The sequence below is a fragment of the Portunus trituberculatus genome, chromosome 50, assembly GCF_017591435.1.
Source record: "Portunus trituberculatus isolate SZX2019 chromosome 50, ASM1759143v1, whole genome shotgun sequence".
Taxonomy (NCBI): Eukaryota; Metazoa; Arthropoda; class Malacostraca; order Decapoda; family Portunidae; genus Portunus; species Portunus trituberculatus.
In genome coordinates, this window is record NC_059304.1 from 9,661,717 (window position 1) to 9,688,459 (window position 26,743).

Genomic DNA, 26,743 nt, shown 5'->3' on the forward strand with positions numbered 1-26,743 from the left:
CTTGAACATTATCATCATCAACTTCATCGAAGTCAGCCCTATGGCACAGATTTACTATGTCATTTCTGATCGCACCGATGTCATCTTCAGAGAAGCCTGGGAGAAGTCATGCGCACATTTTGGCCATACTTTATTCCACGCAAAGTTCATGGTAAACGTCTTCACTTCGTCCCAAGATGACTTGATGTTATCTAAGATATGCTTGATGTCATATAACTTTCACCATTCTCTGATAGTGGGCTTGCCTAGCCCATCTGTGCCCTTTATCAGTTGCTGCATGGTTCACTGCTGGTAGTAGGCTTTAAGTGTTTACCATGATTATTATGAATATATTTGTGCTTAAAATAGACCCTTTAATATTAATTTATTCATCTAATTAATAATGCATGTAAGTAATATGTAAAGCAGTTAAAAAAAAAAGGGGGAAAGGGGAAGAGATAATAGGCTGCAAGGGTGGTCAAGTTAAAGTCAGTACTGTGAGTGGTGGGGAGGTGTGACGTGGATGACGTCATCATCTTCATTATTTGTTCCTCTCCCATCAAATAGTTCCATACTGGTCTTCTCTTACTCTTTCCTAGTTTCATTATGTGACATTCCTTGGCATTAAACTCCAATTTCCATTTACTGCTCCACTCATAGATCTTGTTTATATCTTCCTGCAACAGCAGACAGTCTTCTCTGGTTTTGATAACTCTTAGCAGCTTTGCATCATCAGTGAATAAATTCATATAACTGTTTATCCCAACGTGAATGTTGTTTACATAAATCTGAAACAAAATGGGGGCTAACACTGACCCTTGTGGCACTGCGCTAGTTACTTTACCCCAATTTGAGTATGTATCTCTAATCACAGTTCTCATTTCCCTATCCTTCAAATAATCTCTTGTCCATTCGAGCAAAGTTCCTTGCAGTCCTCCTATGTTCTCTAGTCTCCAAAGTAGTCTTCCATGAGGGACTTTATCAAAAACCTTTTTAATATCCAGGTATACTGTATCTACCCATCCATCTCTGTTTTTAAATCCTGCAATAACTCTCAAGTAGAAACTTAATAAGTTTGATACACATGACCACCCTGTCCTGAACCCAAATTGTCTGTTTGATATGATTTGCTACTCTTCTAGAAATTTAACCCACTTTTCTTTGATAATTATTTCACATAACTTCCCTAAGACACTTGTAAGTGACACTGGTCTGTAGTTTAGTGGTTCAGTTGCCTTTCCTCCTTTAAATATCAGTATTACGTTGGCTCTCTTTCATTCTAGTAGAACTTTCCCTTCATTTATTGAACTTGAAATTATTTCCCAAATTGGATCCAGTAGTTGCTCTTTACATTCTTTTAACACCCAGCCTGATGCATCATTTGGCCCCATTGCTTTTCTGACTTCCAACTTATCCAATAATCTTCCAATATCCTTTGTACACTGCTATCTCCTGTAATTCTTGGCAATTCCATGTCCTAATAGGTTCTGTGAAATCATCTTCTGCAGTGAACATAGTTTTGAAGCTCTCATTCATTATTTCGCATATTTCCTTCTCTGTTTGGTATGTCTTCCCTTTTTTAATTATTTTTTCAATTGTTTCCTTCTTCTTTGTTTTATCGTTAATAAACTTATAGAAACGTTTGGGTTCATTTTTGCTTTTATTCACTACATCTTTCTCAAAGTTTCTTTCTTCCTCTCTCCTTACTCTAATATATTCATTTCTGGCATCTTTGTACTGCCGTCTGTTAGTCATTTCTCTACTTTATAAGTTTCTTCCACGCTTTATCTTTTGCCTTTTTTTTTTTTTGCTTGAATGCATCTAGCGTTATTATTTTTTTTCTTAACTCTATAAACATATACAAACTTTTTTTTACTTCATTATATTTCTGTAAGAATATGTCATATTTCCCTTGTACTGTCTTTCTGTACATAATATTACTTCACTCAATATCAGCAAAATAGATCTTAATTTTTCAAAATCCACTCTTGCATAATTTAATCTCTCTCTTTTATAGTCCTCTCTGTAACTTATCTCATCTTCCTCCTGAATTTGCATCTCTAATGTCACATGATCACTTCTCCCCATTGGACTAAGGTATTGTATGATTGGAGAGGGCTCTGGTTTCTTTGTGAAAACTAGGTCAAACAACGATGGCTCTTCTTCCCCCATGTACCTTCCTGACTCCTCCACCCACTGATACATAACATTAACCATAGTCAACTGCAACACTTTCTCACTCCACTGTCCAGCATTATCCATTACTTCCATTTCTCTCCAGCTTACTTTTTTGCAGTTAAAGTCTCCAAGTAAAAGTATTTTTCTCTCTCTTCTTACCATGTTATCTAGACACTTACTTTATACCTCTCTTTGCATATCTTTATGTTCTTCTGTTCCCCATGTATTAGTCTTTGGTGGAACATATGTAACTATAATGTTTCTCTTCTTCAAATCTTGTTTTGATAGTTACTCCCATTACTTCCACTTTGTCCTCACCATATTGCACATTCTCCACACATATATTATCACGAACCATTATTAGCACTCCTCCTCCCCCTTTATCCTTCCTGTCTCTCCTCCAGGTATTATATCCCTCCTCTTTAAAGTTGACATGGATCCCTCTTCTCAATTTTGTTTCAACGATGCACATTACATCCAGCTTTTTCTCTTTCAAATAATCCCTAACTTTCAATATGCTTGATAACAAACCATCTATATTTGTATAAGTCACTCTTAATTTCTTGCCTCCTCCACAACCTCCTCTTTTTTCTTTAGGTACCACTTCTTTAGTCTCATATCCAGAACCCTCCAGTATAAATTCTTCTCTATCTCTATCCCTTTTTTGTTTTTTTTTCCTTAGCTTCACTTCTTAGCACTTTCTTCTTTTCCCTCTCCCCTAAGTTCATATCTCTTTTTATCTATATATCCTTGTGTTCAGTATCATCGGCCAGCTTCCCTTTCCTAGCCATAATTTCCTCTACAGCCACTTGGGATCTCATTCTCACCTTTCATTGGTCTCCTACCTCCTTCACTGTATCTTCCTAGCCTGATCACTTCCTCCATCTCCTGGTCTAATTCTTGTGCGCTGTCTTGTACTCATTTGAAAACAGTTTGGGGTAATTCTCTCTCTTCACATTCTCTTGTGAATTTATTTGGATTTCTCTTTTTCTTCATCCCAAAAATTACGAAGCTTTTTTTCTTATCCACGGTATCCCACACCAGGTCTTCTTTCTCTTTAATAGCTTCAATTAGTGACTTCTGTGTTCTCCTGAATTTGTCTCTTTACCTCTGAAAATTTTACTTTTTCTTCTTCTTGCTCCTGCTTCCATTCATTTCGCAGTTCCTTCAGCCTGTTTTCATCCAATCCATCTTCTGTCCTGTCCACAATCCTGTCCTACACTTTAACCTGCAAGCTCCTTAAGGAGCTTTCATAATCTTGACATGTGGCTTTTAGTACAGGCAATCCCCGCTTAATGAATGGGTTACGTTCCTAAAAAAACGTTCCTTGCATGAACTTTCGTTAAGTGAACCAATTATAACAAGTTTGACCCCTGGCTTGAACTTCCATTGAGAATAAACAAAGCGAGAGTGCATCATAGTAGAGTAAAAGGTTTAATGAAAATAAAAATTATGAAGTTAAACATTTAAGCAGTTTAATTTTAAGATTAAGTCGTTATAATGTACATTAATGTATGTATGTACATAACTTTATAATGTTGAAGATCTTAAATTTATGAAGGGAGGGAGAGTGGAGTGAGAAAAACGCTAGCCGGCAACTTGTGGAATGTAAACAATGGGCGCATCATTGTACCGCATACAAAACCTATGTACATTTACACAAGGCTTTCCATTTTATCCATTGCAGAGTCATGGGTTCTGTGGTTCTTTTAGCTTGCAAAGAAGATACAGGCTCACCAGCCTTCTTAACCCTTAAAGTATGGGGAGTTGATTTACTTTTCATCTGTTACAGCAAGGAAAAATCACACCTGTCAAAAATGCCAAAAGATTTTTTTCCTTATAAAAGCATATTTCTTTGTGTTATTCTGAGTACAATGATGTAGTTCTCAACATGTTATTACCTCTGAGAGCAAAGTTATTGCATATTGAAAAATTCTCCCCGAACCCCGTGGCAGAACCCGCCACTAAGAAATATCCCCCAAGCTCCGATAACACAGCGCATCTCTCTCTCTCTCTCTCTCTCTCTCTCTCTCTCTCTCTCTTCTTTCAGGCATTTGAATTTGATGTAAAAGTAGGAACTTTTGCACTTTCATGTCATGAAATTCGAACTCAGATATATGAAATGATGTGCAAAACAGAAAGAGAAAAAGAAACCACATATTACAAGTATTGTGGATTTCTATAATAACTGGAATCTGGCAACTCTTATTAGCAATGGGATTTATGTGACTTGGCCGACAAGCACAGTCCTGTAGAGGTAACCAAGGGTGACACACACCAGCGCATTGCTCGAGGGGAGTACGTGAGGAGGTTTATGAACGTCGCTGTTAGGGTTGGTCTCTGTCTTCCAGATCACTATCAGAATCACTACTGGAGTCTTCACTTTTTTCTGTCTCAATAAAAAAATCACCGTCTTCATTTTCATCACTGTCCTCAATGTCACTACCGAGTAACACTGACATAACATCACTCGGAGTACCGTTTCCTCCCTCCGGGTCATGGGGATAGCCAGATGTCGCCTCGAAATGGGAAAAGATGATCTATTGTGAGGGAACATATGTCTCAAGGCTCGAAGAGGCAAGCAAGAAAAGATGCCAGATACCTCCACTTGTCCCAGGACCAATAATGAGGGGAAGAGATTCAAAAGTTTTGTGCGGAAAAATCATGATTACTGGAATGATCTCCGCCTCTCCGCACATGACGCTACAATCATCCTTAAACAATCACCGTATGTTAAGGGTTAATAGAGTCTGCTGACTTGAAAATAGTAGATACACTAGATGGAGTCAAGCCATGGTGGCGAGCAATGCTATTAGTTTTCTCGCTTCTCTCGTGTCTGTGCATAATATCTAGCTTCACTTAGAGAGTAAGAAACTTCCTGGTCTTCTTAGCAACATTAGGTGACATTGCAGGGCTGGTTGCAGGGCGTTTTGGTGGCATGTTGAGTGACAGAAGACGAGATGATGCTGGACGCTGTTATTGTTTTGAACTATTAAGAGCGGGGAAGGGTAGGGAGAGTGAGTGGAGTGCATTTTGTTTATGAGAGGCGCTGGTGTATTCAAAAGCCTGTCGGCTTGTGTGATACGGTGGGGCTTTCAAACTTGGAAAAAATTGCCAGGATAAAATTTCGTTAAAGCGAGTTTGGTGTTCGTCATACGAGCAGATGGTAGCAAAAGGAAACGTTCGTTGTAGCGAAATTTCGCTGTGTGAACATTCGTTAACCGGGAGTTGCCTGTATGTCATCTTGTTTCTTTATTTCTTGTATCTCCTCTTTCAATCCCTGATTTATTGCACTGACCTTCTCACTTTCTGCAAATCTCAATTTCAGGTCTGTGTTTTCCATTATTAGTCAGTCCTGTTTGTCCGTTAGACTCGACATCACCTCCTTCATATATATATATATATATATATATATATATATATATATATATATATATATTTTTTTTTTTTTTTTTCTTCTTTTTTTTTACGTAGGGAAGAGGGCCAGCCAAGGGCAAAAAAAAAAAAAGTTAGAAAAAAGCCCACTTGAGCGCTGGCTCTCCAAAGAGTACAAAAAGTGCCGTCAGCTAGAATTAGGGGAGCAAATGCCTCGATACCTCCCACTTAAAAGAAGACAAGTTGTAGGAATTTGGAAATACAGATGCAGGGAGGGAGTTCCAGAGTTTACCAGTGAAAGGATGAATGATTGAGCGTACTGGTTAACTCTTGCATTAGAGAGTTGGACAGAATAGGGATGAGAGGAAGAAGAAAGCCTTGTGCAGCGTGGCGCAGGAGGAGGGAGGCATGCAGTTAGCAAGATCAGTAGAACAGTTACCATGAAAATAGCGATAAAATATAGAAAGGGATGCAACATTTCGGCGGTGAGAAAGAGACTGAAGACAGTTAGTCAGAGGAGGGGAGTTGATGAGACAAAGAGCTTTCGATTCCACCCTATCAAGCAAAGCTGTGTGACTGGAACCCCCCCGAACATGCGAAGAGTACTCCATACAGGGACAGATAAGGCCCTTATACAGAGTAAGCAGTTGGAGGGGCGAGAAAAACTTAATTCCCTTTCTACATTAATTAGCCTTCTCATATTACCTCGTTTGTCCTTGAATCCCGAAATATCCTTGTCCATAATATTATCTGTTAGTTTCCTTAGACCAACTGGAGTTTCCATGTACAGTTGGCTTTCACACGATGGTGTGTTTTGATTCCGCCATACGCCTGGCAGCACTACTCTGTTCCATCACTCTCTCGTTATTCTTTCCGTATATATGTCTCAATACTTATCTAATTTGGAGACAGGAGAACCTATGGCCCCCTCTCCCCCCGTACATATGTGCTAGGCTAAGCCAGTCTCCAACTCCTTTTGTAGTTATTCTCTGCGAGCTGCTCAGCTGCGTGTGAATGGCACGATGCCTGCGGTGTGTGTGTATTTATCTAACTGTATTTACTTAGTTGCATTGTACAGGGTTCAAGCGTGACTCATATCTCCATTTATCTATTTTTTCTTTAAAACTATGCACATTATGTGCTGTAACAATTTCATCACTCTAATGCATTCCATTTTTCCGCTGTTCTAGGTGGAAAACTGTGTTTTCCAATATCCTTCACACACTGCCTCTTCCTCATCTTTGCATGTCCTCTTGTACTTCCAGCTTCTACCACCAGCACCAGGTCTTGTTTGTCTCTCTTTTCAATGCCATTAACTATTTTATACATTATTATTAGGTCCCCTCTTTCTCTTCTTTCTTGTAAGGTTGGCAGTCCCATTTCCTTCAGCATTTCTTCATGTTCGGTCCTTTAGTTCCAGCACCATCTTTGTAGCTATCCTCTGGATTCGTTCTAATTTTTTCTTTTCCTTTTTTAAGGACATATCATGGTTGTAATAATATTTTTCACCATATCCTTAACCAGGTGATGAAATGCTGCCCTAATATTAGTCAACGTTTTATACATTGTTCCAAATATTTTATCCATGTGTTTTTTGGGACTCAGTTTCTTGTATAACCACTCCCAGATCTTTTTCTTCTCTAGCCTTCATTCTTTGTTCCTCTCCCATCAAATAGATTCATAATGGTCTTCTCTTACTCTTTCCTAATTCCATTACATGGCATTGAATTCTAACTTCCACTTCTTAATCCACTCATAAATTTTGTCCATATACAGTAAGTCCTCATTATACGGTACATGTGCGTTCCTGAAACTCACCGCAAATCAAAATTACTGTACGCCAAACCCATTATAGCATGTAATTATAGGGGATGTGTTCCAGCACGTCGAAAGTCACCCCTACAGAAATTAAAATACATAAAAAATCATATAAAAAAAAAATGTAAAGTACGGCGCAAAAGAAATAAACAGAAAATGTTTTTATTTACCTTTCACTCGCCACATATTCTATGAGATGATGTCCCTCCTGAGGCTAAGGGACAGTAGGGATTTCAGCCCTTACTCATAATATCCACGAAAAACACGCCGTAAGGACTTCACTTATGTTCTGAGGGAAACGCGGGAAGAAACTGATTGTTGTGGTGGCCGCGCGGCGTGGTGCCGCTACGGTACGGTGTAAACAAAACACGAGCGGATACCGTATGTGAATTTTTCTGATCATAAATAGAATCGAGGGTAGTAATTACATAACACCGTAACTGTGAATTTACCGGACAATGAAGTGCCGTATAAGGAGGACTTACTGTATTCCTGCAGTAGCAAACAGTCTTTTTAGGTCCTCATTACTCTTAAAAAATTTTGCATCATCAGCAATTACAGGGGATTCTCGCAATTCGACGGGGTTAGGGCGGTCGAATCAGCGTTTATTCAAATAGTGAAGCAATTTTTTCCCATAAGATACTTAAGAATTAGGGGGGATAGGGACAAACCTCCAGCCTAAATCCCCTCAAAACATCACTATAACCTCTAAAGAACACTAAAGTAAACTAAATCAGTACAGTAAGTCCTCGCTATACGGTAGTTCTTTATACGGTAAATTCACTGTTACGGTATTTGGAAATTACTACCCTCGGTTCGATATACGGTAAGAAAAATTCACAGATACAGTATCCGCTCATGTCATCCGAGAAGGCCCAGCGCGGGGGAGCAGGGGTGATGACGTCATCCACGCCACACCTCCCCGCCACTCAGTACTGACTTAACTTGACCACCCTTGGAGCCTATTATCTCTTCCCGTCCCTCCCTTTTTTTTTTTTTTAACTGCATTACATATTAATTACATGCATTACTAATTAGATGAATAAATGGAATATTAAAGGGTCTAATGTAAGCACAAATATACTCATAATAATCATGGCAAACACTAAAAAACTACTACCAGCGGCGAACCATACAGCAACTGATAAAGGGCACAGATGGGTCTGGCAAGCTCACTATCAGAGAATGGTGGAAGTCATATAACATCAAGCATGCCTTAGATAACATCAAGTCATCTTGGGACAAAGTGATGACGTCTACCATGAACTTGGCGTGCCAGTGACAGTACAGACTTTAACTTGACCACCCTTCCCCTCCCCCCCTTTTTTTTAACTGCATTACATATTACTTACATGCATTACTAATTAGATGAATAAATGGAATATTAAAGGGTCTACTGTAAGCACAAATATATTCATAATAATCATAGCAAAGACTGAAAACCTACTACAGGCGGCAAACCATGCAGCAACTGATAAAGGCACAGATGGGCCTGGCAGACCCACTATCATTGAATGGTGGAAGTCGTATAACATCATGCACACCTTAGATAACATCAAATCATCTTGGGACGAAGTGAAGATGTCTACCATGAACTTGGCATGGAATAAAGTATGGCCAGAATGCGCGCATGACTTCCCAGGCTTCGCTGAAAACGACATCGGTGTGATCAGTGGACAACTAAACTCTTAGAGAATGTCTCGGTGGTATCGAAAAAGCTCTGGAAACTCTGAAGGAATGTGACCCAAATCCTGCCAGGAGTAGCAAAGTGACTCATGACGTAGAGAAAAGTGTCAAGATTTATCAAGAAATCTATGATGAAAAAACAAGAAAAACTAAACAGACCTCCATCTACTCGTTCTTCAAGCCAGTCAGACATGCTGTCCCTATCACACCTGCCAACCCTGCTACAGCTGGCCCTTCCTCAATATCCTCTTTCTTCAAACCATTGAAACGTGCCGATACTTCTAAAGCTGGCCCTTCTATATCTGCTTCCGACAGTACAGACGACGATGTCTTGTCCTTGTCTGCCCACTCGGCGGAAGATGAGTTTTAAGGGCTGAAATCCCTACTGTCCCTTAGCCTCGGGAAGGACATCATCTGATAGAATACATGGCGAGTGAAAGGTAAATAAAAACCTTTTGTTTACTTCTTTTGTGCAGTACTTTACTTTTTTTTTAATTATTATTTTTATGTATTTTCATTTCTATAAGGGTGACTTTTGACGTGCTGGAATGTATTTCCTATTATTACATGTTATAATAGGTTCAGTATACGGTAAATTCGACATGCGGTAAGGTTTTCAGGAACGCATATGTACCGTATAACAAGGACTTACTGTACTATTAAAGGCTTCATTTATATCAATTTTTTTTATTTTTTTATTAAACACATTAGGGTGCTGTACAGTACATTTTTGGAAATAAAAACACTTGCAGTGGTCTCGCGTTACTTGTCCTTGTTCTTCCAAATTGTTGATACTGGTGATCTAGGGACACCCATTTGCACTCCAACGACACTGTGAGCTATACCTGCCTCACACTTTCTTATAAGCTCAAGCTTATTTTTGAAAGACAGGAAATTGTGCTTCTTAGGGCTGGGGCTGGAGGTGGCTTTCCGTCGTCTTGAGTCAGACGAAATGCACGTTTTCCTCTAGCGTCAAGATGAGCAGCTCTGTTGTTTTTGAGTGGACAAAGCTGTCTGAAGAGTTTCTCACAGAAATTATTAAAGGCCAAAAATAGCAACGAAAAAAATAGGAACGGCTTGCTGGGGGTGAAGAGGCCGCCATATTTGTTTACAGTTGACAAACGCGACAAAGGCGGAAGCGAGCTTGTGTGTGACGACCAGCATCAACAAAAGTTGACAGTCTTCAGAAAGATGACAGAAAAAGTTGACGGAGAAGTGATAGTGTGACGCCCCCTTAGTGATGACACAGGGTAGCATCGGTTTACACTTCTGCCTGGCGGGTTTGACCGGGTGGGTGGCATGCGAGATATGAATGTTGAATTGGCGAGTCAGTCAGTCGAACCTTGAGGATTGGGTATTAATTAACTGAGCTCGAATTGCTGATAATTTGAACTGCGAACTGTTGAATCACAAGGATCCCCAGTAAATTATTTAGCTGGTCACTCTATACGGTATGTCGTTTACATATACAGTAAGCCCCCGCACTTGGCGAATTAATTAGTCTGGCAAAACTACCGCCAAATGCTAATTTCGCCAAGCACGAGTTCTTTATACCATAAAAATTAACTATTTTTTTAGTTAATTTTTATGGTATAAAGAACTCGTGCTTGGCGAAATTCGCATTTGGCGGTAGTTTTGCCAGACTAATTAATTCGCCAAGTGCGGGGGCTTACTGTATATGTAAACGACATACCGTATAGAGTGACCAGCTAAATAATTTTGGTCATTGCCAAAGTCCCTCTTTTGACCCCTACAATACCATTTTTTGAGCTGAAATAAAATCTTTTGCCTTCACATATTAGAACACACGTACAAAACAGACCACTAAACAATTAATAAAGCTAATAAGACATGATATAAAGGCTGTAACTACCGTTTTTCCACTCAATTCCCTTGCCCACTTTCGTCCTTGCCGCCACCACCATTGTCCTTACCTCCACTGGTAGCACCTGTTGCACTGGTAGAGGATATGTTGGCATTAAATTGCCAGAATTCGTCCCCACAATAGCAGAACAGAGGGTAACAAACAAAATGGCTGAAGGGGACTCTCACACTGCGTTCTGATAGGTTTAGAGAGAGGTCTGACGTCACCGGGGAGCTGTGTAGCTCGCCGTGCGGCGCCAAGTTTGAATTCAAATCGCCAAGCTTGCACTCGGTGGTCCGTTGCCACCCTACCGCAAAAAGTGAATTTCGCCAAGATGAGATTCGTCAAGTGCAGGGGCTTACTGTACCTGGAACATAATGCAAGCTAACACTGACCCCTGTGGCACTCCACTTGATACTTTATTCCAGGATGAGTATGTATCCCTGATCACAGTTCTCATCTCTCTGTTCTTCAAGTAATCCCTTATCAAATCTAATATTATTCCTTTCAGTCCTCCTATGTTCTCTAATTTCCAAAGTAGTTTATTATGAGGGACTTTATCAAAAGCCTTTTTTATGTCTAGGTACACAAGTGTCCACCCATCCATATCTGCTCTCCAGTCCTTCCACTACTCTTAAGTACAAAATTAATAAATTTGACATACATGACCTTCCTGTCCTGAACCCAAATTGCTTTTCAATATAACTTGTTTTTCTTCCAGATATTTAACCCATTTTACTTTGATAACAATTTCAAATATCTTCACCACATTTGTAAATGACACCGGTCTGTAATTTAATGGCTCAGTGTGTGTGTGTGTGTATTTACCTAGTTGTAGTTTTACAGGGCCTAGGCTTTATGCTCGTGTGGCCCCGTCTCCATATCTATACTTATCCAATCTTACTTTAAAAGTATGCACACTCGTTGCAGACGCTACTTCTTCATTTAAACTGTTCCACGTCTCAATACATCTCTGCGGGAAACTATGTTTTTTAATATCTCTCAGACATCTTCCTTTTCTCAGCTTTTTACTATGCGATCTTGTGCTTCGGATGTCATATTCTTCTCTCAGGATCAGGTTCTCATTATCCACTTGGTCCATTCCGTTGATCAATTTATAAACTTGTATCAGGTCTCCTCTCTCCCTTCCTTGTTCCAGGGTTGGTAGATCCATAGTCTTTAGTCTCTCCTCATATGTCATCCCTTCAAATTCTGGAACCATTCTTGTAGCCATTTTTTGTAGCCTCTCCAATTTCCTTATGTGTTTCTTTTTATGAGGGGTCCACACTACTCCTGCATATTCCAATCTGGGTCTTATTATAGTACTTATCAATTTCTTCATCATTTCTTTGTCCATGTAGTGAAATGCTACTCCAATATTCCTTAGCAAATTATATGTTTCTCTAAAAATTCTATCAATATGGCTTACTGGTTGATTGTTTTCTTCCATTGTCACTCCTAAGTCCTTTTCCTTTTAACTTTCTCCAGTTCTACTCCATCTCCCATCTTATAGATTCCCACAGGTCGTCTTTCACTCTTTCCCATTTCCATGACATGGCTTTTGTTCACATTGAATTCCATTTCCCACTTTTACTCCATTCCCAGATCTTATTTAGGTCTTCTTGCAGTATTTCACAATCCTCTTTTGCTTTATAACTCTGCACAGTTTCATATCATCTGCAAACAGATTTATGTAGCTGTTCACTCCTTCTGGCATGTCGTTAATATAAATGAGGAAAAGTATTGGTGCCAATACTGACCCCTGTGGCACTCCGCTTTCTACTGCTCTCCACTTCGACTTCATATCTTTAACTACCGTCCTTATTTCTTTCCCCCTCAAATAATTTTCTATCCATCTCAATGTGCTTCCTTTTAAGCCACCCTTCTCCTCTAACTTCCATAGTAATCTTGCATGTGGCACTTTGTCAAATGTCTTTTTTAAATCCAAATAAATACAGTCAACCCATCCCTTTCTCTCTTGTACTCTATCAACTATTCTAGAATAGAAACTCAATAAATTAGTTACACACGACCGTCTTTTTTCTAAAACCAAATTGGCTATTTGATATTAATTTGTTGTCTTCAAGGAACTCGATCCATTGTTTCCTTATTACTGTTTCACACATCTTGCATATTACACTAGTTAGTGATACCGGTCTGTAATTTAAAGGTTCTTCCTTCCTTCCGCTCTTATATATGGGAACCACCTCAGGTCTTTTCCATTCTACTGGTACCGTTCCATTTTCTATTGAGCATTTTATGATGTATATAGGACTTGCTAGTTCTTCCCTACATTTTTTCAGTATTCTGCCTGAGACTTCATCTGGTCCCATTGCTTTCTCTTCATCCAGTTCCTTCATTAACTCTTTTATTTAAAGCTTGGTTACTTTAATCTCTTTCATATAGATTGTCTCTCTATTACCCTGTGGCCTTTCAAATTTGGATTCCTTAGTAAAGACCTCCTGGAATTTTTTATTTAATAGTTCTGCCATACTTTTGGGTCTTCCACCATCCTGTTCTCTCCTTTTAACCTTTCTATTGTTTCTTTTTGCCTAATTTTTCCATTTATGAATCTATAGAACAATTTTGGTTGCTCCTTACATTTTTCGACAATGTCCTTTTCGAAGTTCTTTTCCTCTTCCTTCCTCACCTTAAAATATTCATTTCTCGCTGCCTTAAAGTTTTCCTTATTTGCTGGATTTCTATTTCTCCTCCACCTTTTCCATGCTCCATCTCTTTTCTCCTTTGCCCTAGCACACCTTGCATTAAACCAATCTTTCTTTCCTTCTTCTTTAGGTCTATATTTCGGGACATATTCCCTGACTCCTGTTTTGTATATTTCCAAAAATAAGTGTGTGTGTGTGTGTGTATTTACTTACCTAGTTATATTGTACAGGATTCGAGCGGGACTCATAGTGTCCTGTCTCCACATCTCTATTTATCTAATTTTCCTTAAAGTTATGCATATTATGTGCTGTAACAACTTCATTATCCACCGTTCTGTGTGGAAAACTGTATTTTCCAATATCCTTCACACACTGCCTCATCCTGATCTTCTTTTCATGTCATCTTGTCCTTCCATCTTCTTCTGTCAACAGCACCAAATCTTTTCAATATCATTTACTATCTTATACATTGTTATTAGGTCCCCATGTTCTCTTCTATCTTGTAAGGTTGGCAGTCCCATTTCCTTCAGTCGTTCTTCATATGTGAGATCCTTTAGTTCCGGCACCATCTTTGTAGCAACCTTCTGTATCCTTTCCAATTTTCTTATAACCTTTTTAGAGCTCAGAGACCATACCACTGCTGTATATTCCAGCCTTGGGCGCATCATGCTTGTGATGATTTTTTTCATCATATCTTTATCCATGTAATGAAATGCCACTCTTATATTAGTCAACATTTTATATGATAGTCCAAATATCTTGCTTATGTGTTTTTCAGGGCTCAAATTTTCCTGTATGATCACTCCAAGATATTTTTCTCTTAAGTCTTTATTATTTGTTCCTCTCCTATCAAATAGTTCCATAACAGTCTTCTCTTACTCTTTCCTAGTTCCATTATGTGACATTTCTTGGCATTAAACTCCAATTTCCACTTCCTATGGAGAGGATCGTGCAACAGCAAAGTCCTCTCCAGTTTTGATAACTCTTAGCAGCTTTGCATCATCAGCGAATAAATCTATATAACTGTTTATCCCAATGTGAATGTCATTTACACAAATCTGAAACATAATGAAGGCTAACACTGACCCTTGTGGCAATCCGCTAGTTACTTTACCCAAAGTTGAGTATGTATCTCTGATCACAGTTCTCATTTTCCTATCCTTCAAATAATCTCTTCTCGCAGTCCTCCTATGTTCTCTAGTTTCCAAAGTAGTCTTCCATGAGGGGCTTTATCAAAAGCCTTTTTAATATCCAGGTATACTGTGTCTACCCATCCATCTCTGTTTTCAAGTCCTGCAATAACTCTCGAGTAGAAGCTTAATAAGTTTGATACACATGACCGCCCTGTCCTGAACCCAAATTGTCTGTTTGATATGATTTGCTACTCTTCTAGAAACTTAATCCATTTTCTTTGATAATTATTTCACATAACTTCCCTAAGACACTTGTAAGTGACACTGGTCTGTAAATTAGTGGTTCACTTGCCTTTCCTCCTTTAAATATCGGTATTACGTTGGCTCTCTTTCATTCTAGTGGAACTTTCCCTTCATTTATTGAACTTGTAAATATTTCCCAAATTGGATCCAGTAGTTGCTCTTTACATTCTTTTAACACCCAGCCTGATGCATCATTTGGCCCCATTGCTTTTCTGACTTCCAACTTATCCAATAATCTTCCAATATCCTCTTTGTGCACTGCGATCTCCTGTAATCCTTGGCAATCCCACTACTAGGTTCTGTGAAATCATCTTCTGCAGTGAATACCGTTTTGAAGCTCTCATTCGTTATTTCACACATTTCCTTCTCGGTTTGGTATGTCTTCCCTTCTTTAATTATTTTTTAAAATTGTTTCCTTCTTTGTTTTGCCGTTTATAAACTTTTAGAAAAGTTTGGATTCATCTTTGCTTTTATTCACTATATCTTTCTCAAAGTTTCTTTCTTCCTCTCTCTTTACTCTAATATATTAATTTCTGGCATCTTCGTACTGCTGTCTGTTATAGTTATTTCCCTGTTTTATGAGTTTCTTCCATGCTTATCTTTTGCCTTTTTTGGTTGTAAGCATCTAGCATTGTACCAAGCATGTATTTTTTTCCGAACTCTATAAACAGGTACAAACCTTTTTACTCCTCCATTATATTTCTGTGAGAATATGTCATATTTCCCTTGCACTGTCTTTCTGTACATATTACTTCACTCAATATCAGCAAAATAGATCCTTAATTTTTCAAAATCCGCTCTTGCATAATTTAATCTCTCTCCTTTATAGTCCTCTCTGTAACTTCTCACCATCCTCCTGAATTTGCATTTCTAATGTCACGTGTGTGTGTGTATTTACCTAGTTGTATTTACCTAGTTGTAGTTTTACAGGGCCTGGGCTTTATGCTCGTGTGGCCCCGTCTCCATATCTACACTTATCCAATCTTACTTTAAAAGTATGCACACTCGTTGCAGACACTACTTCTTCATTTAAACTGTTCCACGTCTCAATACATCTTTGCGGTTGTGTGTGTGTGTGTGTGTGTGTGTGTGTGTGTGTGTGTGTGTGTGTGTGTGTGTGTGTGTGTGTGTGTGTGTGTGTGTAATTCACCACTTTCGCCTGCTGGTCACCCAGCCAGTCTTTCCCATTACGGAGCGAGCTTAGAGCTCATAGACCAATCTTTGGGTAGGACTGAGACCACAACACACTCCACACACCGGGAAAGTGAGGCCACAACCCCTCAAGTTACATCCCGTACCTATTTACTGCTAGGTGAACAGGGGCCACACATTAAGAGGCTTGCCCATTTGCCTCGCCGCCCCGGGACTCGAACCCGGCCCTCTCGATTGTGAGTCGAGCGTGCTAACCACTACACTACGCAGTGTGTGTGTGTGTGTATACACACACGCACATATGCACACACACACACACACACACACACACACATATATATATATATATATATATATATATATATATATATATATATATATATATATATATATATATTCAGAAACAGATTCAACAAACAAAGTTTAGTAATCTAATAACTCACTGGAAATAAAAAAAGATAAGAGGCTATCCTGTTTCACCATTTTCACTATTTAGAAAGATCCATGATTACTGAATTAGCTTAATTCTCATGCTAAAAAGATGACAGTATGGAAATTGAACAATAAATGGTTTATGTAATGCAATAAGACAGGCATGCATTTAATGAGCTTACAGAACAAATATTCATTAAATCGTGAGAAAACAGCACGCTCAAGTTATGAAACTAAAACTTACAACATCTTTACTATCCATTGTCTATTATGTCATTCTGCTATCTATACACCAAAGACCATAACCATATAAATTGCCTTGTATTAATATAAAACATCAAGGTAATCATAAGCCTATATTTGATGACAAGCATCAAACTAGTCACCAGGTACAGTATTTCTTTGCTAACATCAACATGAGTTTTCTGCCGTTCAAACTGCTAGGTACAACATATCACAATACCTCACTTATCTTGCATTCAGTCACTGCAATAGATTTAGGTGGGTACTATAGATGCTCATGATAGTGGCTTAAATTGCCAATCATATGCAAAAATAAATAAGAAGCAAAAAAGGCAATGCCGAAAGATGATGAGTAAGTAGGAAAAAGAATACCATCATAGCCTGTGGGCCGGTGTGGAGAGGTTATTGTCCAAGCAGGTGGTGTTAAGGCTCACTGCAGGTGCTAGAGAAGTTAGGTAGTATGTTAGGTTAAGGGGCATTCACACAAACTGTAATACTTTTTACCATCAGAGAGAGAGAGAGAGAGAGAGAGAGAGAGAGAGAGAGAGAGAGAGAGAGAGAGAGAGAGAGAGAGAGAGAGAGAGAGAGAGAGAGAGAGAGAGAGAGATCTTTTTCAGTGAATACTATTTATGCTCAAGACACAGCACTGTACTTTATCAGACAGAACATCAACAATGATGATATTGGTAACAATAACAATAATAATAGTAGTAGTAGTAATAATAATAATAATAATAATAATAATAATAATAATAATAATAATAATAATAATAATAATTAGAGTAGTAATAATAATAATAATAATAATAATAATAATAATAATAATAATAATAATAATAATACATAATAATAATAACAATAACAATAATAATAATAATAATAAAAACAAAGATGATAGTAATGGAGTATGAAGATACTCAAATAAATTCCAGCATTTGAATGTTAGTAACAGTAATTCTAATAAACTAATATTCTATACCAATGTTTAGTTTCTTTTTATTACAGAGAGAATTATCATTTTGATTTCTGCCACTAAAAGAACACTGTTTTTACCTATGAAGGAATCCAGGGAGAGACAACAGTTTTCCTGCTAGGCAACATGCACATGGTTAGACACATGTGAAATTTTTGAGTTCCAGTCTGGTAACCTGTCAGTATGAGTAGCCAATAATGCATTTATGTTGCAGTTACCCTACTGGGCTAGTGGGCTTGTAAGAATACTGCCATCTTGGATAAGAGAGGTTACCAGATTGCAGAGCTGGGTGTGACTTTAATTTTCTCAGGTACGACTTTGACTTTGCAACTTTTGCCGCCAGATCTGGAGCGACTGCAACTTTATGATTCCATTTTTTGCCCACAAAGTGCAACTTGCAACTATTTTTCTACTGTGACTCTACTAAATTACAAAGTAAATTTCAGTAAGATAAAAGAAACACAATTTTATAAGGCAGAGAAAAACATTTATAAATATTTATTTAATTTTTTTTGTTAAAACACAGCCTAAACTAATATCTACATGTCGTCCTCCTTCTCCTCCATGTCCTCTTGGCCCATTTTCTCCTCCAGCTGCAACAATTTCTTTTTAAAAAGTCATCTTTGTTCCCATCCAATGTTGAGGAAAATTGGCAGTTATTTTGCTTAGTCTGACTTTTCAAAACATTTGGGACTTCCAACTTTGCAACTTTGAAATTCAAGGTGTGGCAAATACACAACTCAGTGCTGCAACACTCAGCTCTGCCAGCTAGTACAACTATACAGTGGGTCAGTATCTTTGTTCACCAAATCAGGCAACACTGCAGAAATATGCATATTGGCATATTGGCAGGCCATGTATTCAGACAGCCTGACTCCAAAATTCTCCATTTGTGGCCAAGGTTACATTAATAATTCTAAGGACCCAAAGGCTATCACATGAAGCTGGAAATACCATTTCTGAGTTGGAGGTTTGCACTCCCTGGAAACCTCTCCATACTAAATAGCACTGTTTCTTAAAACATTTTTCAAATAAAACTTTTTTTTTAAATATGAAAAAATGCATACCATATAATTTGAAAATTTATTTTTTAAACATTAGTGTTATACTTCTGCACTGAACTGCACTAACAAAAAATTAAGTTTTTTTTTTTTTTTTTTTACAAGCAATGTACTGTGCATTGTGCAGTTGTGTACTGTGCGGGCTGGAAGGTATAAAGGCTGAAGTAAGTCCATTAAATAAATGTATTAATGCATACATTCTAATTTCGTTAACAAAGCTGGCCTGATATCATATATCAACACAAACGCAACCTCCTCCCGGGCGCCGCGACACCCCCAACAACTTACCGCCACAAACGTCCCGTGGTACCTATGTTAGGAGACAGCTGATGTCATGGTGCGGTGAAGGCGTCGTGGTGAAGTTCTGATTATAAACACTATACCTATTCACATCTACTGTAGTCTACCTTACATATGTCCACCTTAAACCTCAGCAAACAATGCAACTCAACGAGATCGAAGCGGTGGGTGTGAATAAGTACTGCGCAGGCGCCTCCCATAGCCTTGTCCCTGCTTGCTCTCTCCTATACACCACTAAACTCGCATTTCAAGACTAAATATAACATCAAATCAACTCGTACCTCACTATTCTGACCATCCTTTCATGCTCTCACCTTGAAAATACAAAGGATAGTTTATGGGTGTCAATACATCGTGTCGGAAATTTTGGCAGCGACTTTTGTTTACATTTCAACAGCTGATTTTCTCCCCTACTACTCCACGATGAGATTTTGTTTAAAATTGACTGATTGAATGCGCATTGATAATAAATAAAAAAAAAAAAACTGCAAACTGTTTATATATACACACACACACACACACACACACACACACACACACACACACACACATATATATATATATATATATATATATATATATATATATATATATATATATATATATATATATATATATATATATATATATATATATATATATATATATATATATATATATATATATATATATATATATATATATATATATATATATATATATATATATATATATATATATATATATATATATATATATATATATATATATATATATATATATATATATATATATATATATATATATATGCAACCCATACCGACGCAACCAATGCAATCTGTGCAACCAATCCAGCCCATGCAAAAATAAATAAGATAAATAAATGATCGGATGTAAATCATCCCTCTGAATTCCTTAAATGTTTTAACTTTTAGCCTTAGTTCTCTGCAAGCTAAACAAGTCACATCCCCTAGCCAATTGGATAGTAATGTACTTGACTTCACTGCTTTCCACCCATGATTCCAGGCTCCAGCCTTCAGGTAACACAGCACACAGTAAAACTGTTACCTACTTTACTGGGTCTTGTAGCTACTGCTCAATTTAAGTCTGTGCACTACGACACCATACGCAACAACCACTCAATCCTGAATGCTGCTCATGGTCTAGTGTCAATTGGTGGCACTACTTATCTAGGGGTTTGGGTCTCCATACCCTCACTCTGCCTCCTAATACTGGTTCTTTGAACAAGTAACAAATACTGAACTAGTTTTGGGGATCAAGGGATACCTCAAAAAATGAGAAAGATACATTTATAAGTTGTACGTACAATTGTGGAGGACCAATGCTGGTAGTATACATGAAATATCTTTTGGCAAACAAATGGCAGTCAAACTTCAGACAGAATTGTGATACATGTATATTTCAACATTTGTTCACTACCATAAATGTTCTGACAAAGACTTACTGCAGTGTTTCTACACTTTGCCATACATAAGGAAGAAAAGAAAAAAAAAAAAAAATTGCAAGTAAAATATTTGCTTCCCTGGGAAACAACTCACAGAATATTTGACAACACTGAGAACCAGAAATCAGTGCCACAAAACACATCAGTACAGCTGATAATAAATAATTAGTCATATAAAAAGCTAAGGTTATTTGCCTCTAAATCTACTGAGGATGATGTCTGATTACCATCAAAGTGACAAACAACAGACACGTTTGGTGAACACAGCTGCAGCCTATGCTAGCAAAGTAATTCAGTGCTGCCTGGGTGATGGAGACTAAATAGCACTTCATTTTCATAAGATGTAATTGTAATTTTGTGACACAGTAAACATGTGGTCCTGGCTTGGTGTTTCTTATTCTATGAGTCTCAATCAACACCCCACAGCAAGCTCACAAGGGCTTCTGTCAACCTGAGGATGATACAAAGAACATCATTCACCCTTGTGAACTACTGATAACAAGTACCACTAATGAAATACTATATAATTACTTTGCAATATGACTTTACATTTTCAATAATCGGCTCACACATTTCCTATGGAGACAGTTCTTTGTATACACTACAGAAGTCTGAAATAGAATTACTCATAACTTACAGAGAAGCATTGCGTTCAGCCTCAAATATAATTAGAGTTGCTGCCTTGTATGAAATGTCAATTAATTAATAGTTACATATATTTCTAAACACATTCTTTACAGTAATTTTTCTCTTATCCAGAATGATAAGCAAATTGTACTTCAGCTTGTGCAATTTTCAAAATGCAATATCCTTTTCTCACACTTTCTTCTTAGTTTTAATCTATGAGCACCAAATGAGGTCTGGAACCACTAAAATTTCCAGATGTCAAGCACATGACACATGATGTAAATGATTGATAAACTACTTCCAAATGACAAATTTTCTTTGTCTTTTAGCTCCTTCTCTGGATATTAGTGTTAACTATATACTGATTATATTAATAGTTATGTTCAGAATAGTCACATAAGCTAGTACATGCATTAACACATACATGCATGCGCACACACACACACGGCCCGGTAGCTCAGTGGATAGAGCGCTGGCTTCACAAGCCAGATGACCGGGGTTCGATTCCCCGGCCGGGTGGAGATATTTGGGTGTGGCTCCTTACACGTGTAGCCCCTGTTCACCTAGCAGTGAGTAGGTACGGGATGTAAATCGAGGAGTTGTGACCTTGTTGTCCCGGTGTGTGGTGTGTGCCTGGTCTCAGACCTATCCCAAGATCGGAAATAATGAGCTCTGAGCTCGTTCCGTAGGGTAACGTCTGGCTGTCTCGTCAGAGACTGCAGCAGATCAAACAGTGAATTACACACACACACACACACACACACACACACACACACAATGCAGAAAATATTTCAGAACAGGTCCTGGAATCTTTCTGTTTGAAATTGTCATTCTTGGTTTTAGTATTGGCATCAAATATACTCATTCCTTTCAAATGGCCTGAGTCCCCCATGTAATGTGGTTCATCAATTAATGAGGTGAAAAGGCATCCCTCGCAGTTGGAGGGTAGACATGTACCTCATTCCACAACACATGAGTATTAATACATGAGCCACAATGCTAACAACACCTGGTGAAGTTTTCTCAAAATTCAGCCAGCTGATTAACACCAGATATATCAAAATATCGTTTCATATCTAAATATTACAGTGTTATTCTGAATAAGAGAAAAATTAATGTAGTACATTTTTCAAAAAGCCTTTCTAAAACAATATGCTATACCTTAAAGTCTAAACCTGCAGTTTGTCAGAAATGAAGTATAATTGTGAATCCATATACAGTATGTATGCCCATTAGGACCATTACCATTTCTAATCACTGAAGGATGACAAAGTGTTTTGTCCAATAACCCAGAAGATAAGCTTCTATGTACTGCTTCACAATCCTTATTTTTCAGTCTTAGTATTAACATTTCACTTTACTTCAATATCTTTCTGTTCTTCAGACATGGATTTTTATACATCATTTAAGTGCTTTTAAAACCTGTAAGTTTGTTATGATTAAAATGAATGATCATAAAAATAACAAATTATCATAAATACCTTGATATGGCACCTGCAAGGAGTGCATTATTAGTGCACATTACTCAAATACGTGTCCATGAAAATGCAACACATTATCATTAAATATTTCATATTAATTGAGAAAATTATCATTATTTAATTCACTTTTTTCATATAATTCATCAGGCTTCATGGTATAAAAGGAAATCCACCAGTATCCATGAATACAGTATTCAAGCTTTGCCTTCCAGAAAGATAAACCACATGTATTATAGTACGGCCACAATTCAAAATAAACAGTTTGTACAGTGTGTTCAGGGAGGAAGAAGAAGAGAGAAAAAAAAAAAAAAAAAAAAAAAAAAAAAAAGATAAACCGTTTCCTTCCATTATGTCAATATGTGCTACATCTCACAAAAATATGAAACACATTCCTCATCTTGATGTTTCCTAAATCAAACAGATAAACTTAACACCATATATATATATATATATATATATATATATATATATATATATATATATATATATATATATATATATATATATATATATATATATATATATATATATATATAATGCTGTGGCCTTCACGAATGTATGAAATGTTGTGGCCTTCACAAATTCTAAAACAGGGACCTTAAAGTGATCTTATATGTACCACAGCTGATATACAGACAGATTTTTTTCTTATCAGAACATGCAAGAAGAAAAAAAATAATTTGTAGCTAAATATTGGTTCACAGATTGGCTTATTATTATTATTTTTTTTTTTGCAACTTTCATTTTACTACACATGTCATTCACTGTTTACAATAGACAAGATTGGCAATTCAATGAATCATTAAGAGGCATATTTTGTAAGCTTTAAATTTAATGTCACCCTGATTGGTCTAAATTGAAATAAAAATATATCTAACTGGCTTTGATCTGTATCCATGAAAATAAGGATACTTTCAGTAAAGAAAATTGTCAAGGCAAAGTATTTGAAACTCTTGCAACTGGTTCTGAGCTATCAAGAAACATAAATGTATCACTACAGTTAATTACACAGTGGAGGTATGTAGCATTTACACCAATCTCAGGAGAGGTCCACTTTAAGATGCCATGAGCTTGTCAAGAGCTTTAGGAGGCATTATCAGAAAACTATCACAATGCTACATTGTACTTTGTTGTGTGACATGAGTATATAAGGGGATCTCTAACAGATACTCATCAGGTCTAGTCCTCATTCCTCATATTGGATAGTACTGTCAATGAAGAAGAGGACCTGGATAAAGCTACATATGAATATCAACAGCTTACAAAATCGTTATAAATTTCAGAAATTGTCACCCTTTCAAATTACGACAGATTATCTGCCTGATTGGTTAAGGTTTGCCTGTGACAGGAGTTGATACTATCCCAGTACAATATCTGTAAGTCCTTTAAGTAGGAATACATTATATACTAAAGAGAGTTTCATGTCAGCTGCAAAACATGGAATTTGCTGCTATTTAGAATTAGTACATCTGGCAGCAAAATATACCTTTTATGGAAGAAAAAATTCTAGAAGCTTAAACATAACAAAATTCACATAAAATATCACTTCATCATTCTACAAATACCTAATATTCACCTTCAAGGATGTCTCTAACTTATCTTCCATACAAGGCTTCACAGCAGTCTTCTGTAATAAAGTTTACTTAAATAGTTATATGTACTACCTACATATTAGTATACTGAATATGAATTTTTAAAATATACTTTCTGCCACAGAGTTATTAAATGCAAATATACAGGGAATTTAGCACTGTAAGAACATAAAGAAACAAACCAGACAGTTGGTATGAAAGGAATTAAATCACAAAAGCCTAATTTCCCTACTTGCCAAGGACTGCAGAAGCTCACTTAGTGGAATATCTTCTTCAAGCCTGTTGTTTTGTCTTGTCAAATTTGTTTATCACCCATACTTTTGTTCATACAGTGTCATGTAAGCTCTGACATTCATAACTAAAAACAAAGTAAGTAATTACTGACCATGAGATGTTTGAGGCATGGCTTAGTGGTTTACTTTTCTGCAATTTCATTTTTGTTTCTTAAAAAAATACAATCATACAATATAAATTAATAAAATAAAAACTGAAAAACAAAAATGAAATGATAATAATAATAATAATAATAATAATAATAATAATAATGATAATAATAATAACAATAATAATAATAACAATAACAGTAATAATAATAATAATAGTAATAAAAATAATAATGATAATAACAATAACAATAACAATAACAATAACAATAATAATAATAATAATAAAATAAATAAGTAAACAAGTAAACAAACAAACAAGTAAACAGATAAAAAATAAACAAAATATCATGCACTTAGAATGATGTCACCTAAAACAGTAATAACCTTAATTTTGGTGTAGTAAGTCAAACACATCTGTTCTAAAGATCACCTAAGGTCTTGTTCAGTCTATGAAATACTGTACTTTCTCCACACATATCCTCCTGTACAATTTCTCCTTAAATCACATCTTTCAATATTTATTCTTCACTCATTTTCTTACATTTCTTTGTAGCTCATACCTTCCTGTACTCAAATAATTTTTCTCAAACCTCAACATAATTATTATTTACTATCTCTGTATGCAGATGCAAACTATTGGTAGTATACTAGGCACCATGACTCCTTCTCAGAGAATATCACTAGCTCAGCCACAATCCCCAAGCTATCCTCAAGAATTGAAGCAATATACAAGGTTTCTATTTCAATAATATCTTACAGTTCTTTCCAGTAATAGGCCTTTCTATCTCCCTCTATAAGAATTTTCAAATACATAATTGAGTAATAAATAGTCAACTGAGAAAAGTGCATGCGCAGTAAAACTATCAAAATATTCTATAAAACTGAAGAATTACTTTCCTTCCCATCATATAAGCATACACTCCTACCAATATAGCTTTGCAAATATCCAAAACTCCAGTTTACTTGAAGCAGGACTCTAAATTGTGAAAAGTGAAATAAAAGTTTCATCTATAGCTCATGGAAGTTACCACCAATGTCTTCTTGACTGGTTATCTACCTAGGTATTGCCTGCGAGACTTTGATGAGGGTAGTAGAACACCAGGATCTACAGATGTTATGTCTTCACTGATTAGTATGATATCTGCATAAACTGTTCATCTAACTTACTGATGTTAACTGGCAATTTAGCTTTACATGCCGAAATATAGCTTGTATGAACCCATGGCAACTGCACCTAAATTTACGTTTATGTAAAAAAATTACTAAGCCTAACAGGGAAAAAGCAATTTATCCATTTTATGCCTTGATAACTTTGAGTAATGTCAGTGAATGGTCTATGCATTGAAGCAAGCTGCTGCTACATGTATTTATCATCACTGCATCATGCTTTTGGAAAGTAGACCTACAGACACTGATGGTCTACAATCCTCCTATTATACTAGTACTGAAAGTACTGGTAAAGGTGATGGGAACTGTATATAATACTACATTATAAATGTTGCCAAGAGATGATATAACCTATCTTAAAGTCTATCACCACTTAATTACCCTAAAGCCCTATAAAGTAAAAGTTATAGAAAAACTTGGTAGAAATTATAAAAAGAAATTGATATTCTAAACACTGTGCAATGACTTCTGGGCAGCGAAAATATATCATGGATCACCAGACCTTGAAACACATTTTATGACTAAGGAATGGCTGCCTAAGTGTAAAATTTGCCTCAGTGTTCCTTTGCATGTTCTGCAATTCATGAAGTGTCAGTTTGATACACTTCTCATGAATTAGTAATTTCTTCTCACCCTAGAAAATAAAAAATACCTTTATTCCTCTCAGATGTCATTAAGTTACCTGCAATGCCAACATCAGTCAAGCACAATAGGCTGGAAATAAGCAAAGAATACACCACTGCACCTATGCATCTACTTGTACGCTATGGCATGCCTTGGCAACTGTTTAGTGTAGCACTTGGTCTGTGTTACAATATGGATTCAAAATTAACAAAAAAATGTAAGTAATAATCTTTTGTATGAAGGAAGCAAAAAACATTTC

At 36.8% G+C, this 26,743-nt stretch overlaps 1 protein-coding gene across 3 annotated transcripts in view; it reads right to left on the reverse strand.

The window, feature by feature from the left end:
* Positions 1-19,571, reverse strand: part of LOC123499834 (SPRY domain-containing protein 3-like) — a 31,831-nt gene extending 12,260 nt beyond the window's left edge. For 2 of the 3 annotated variants that reach the window (XM_045248368.1, XM_045248370.1), the window contains exon 1: positions 19,152-19,466. The gene's annotated coding sequence lies outside the window, so the exon portion shown is untranslated. The other variant, XM_045248369.1, reaches the window with a different exon arrangement.
* Between the last annotated feature and the right edge of the window lie 7,172 nt (positions 19,572-26,743).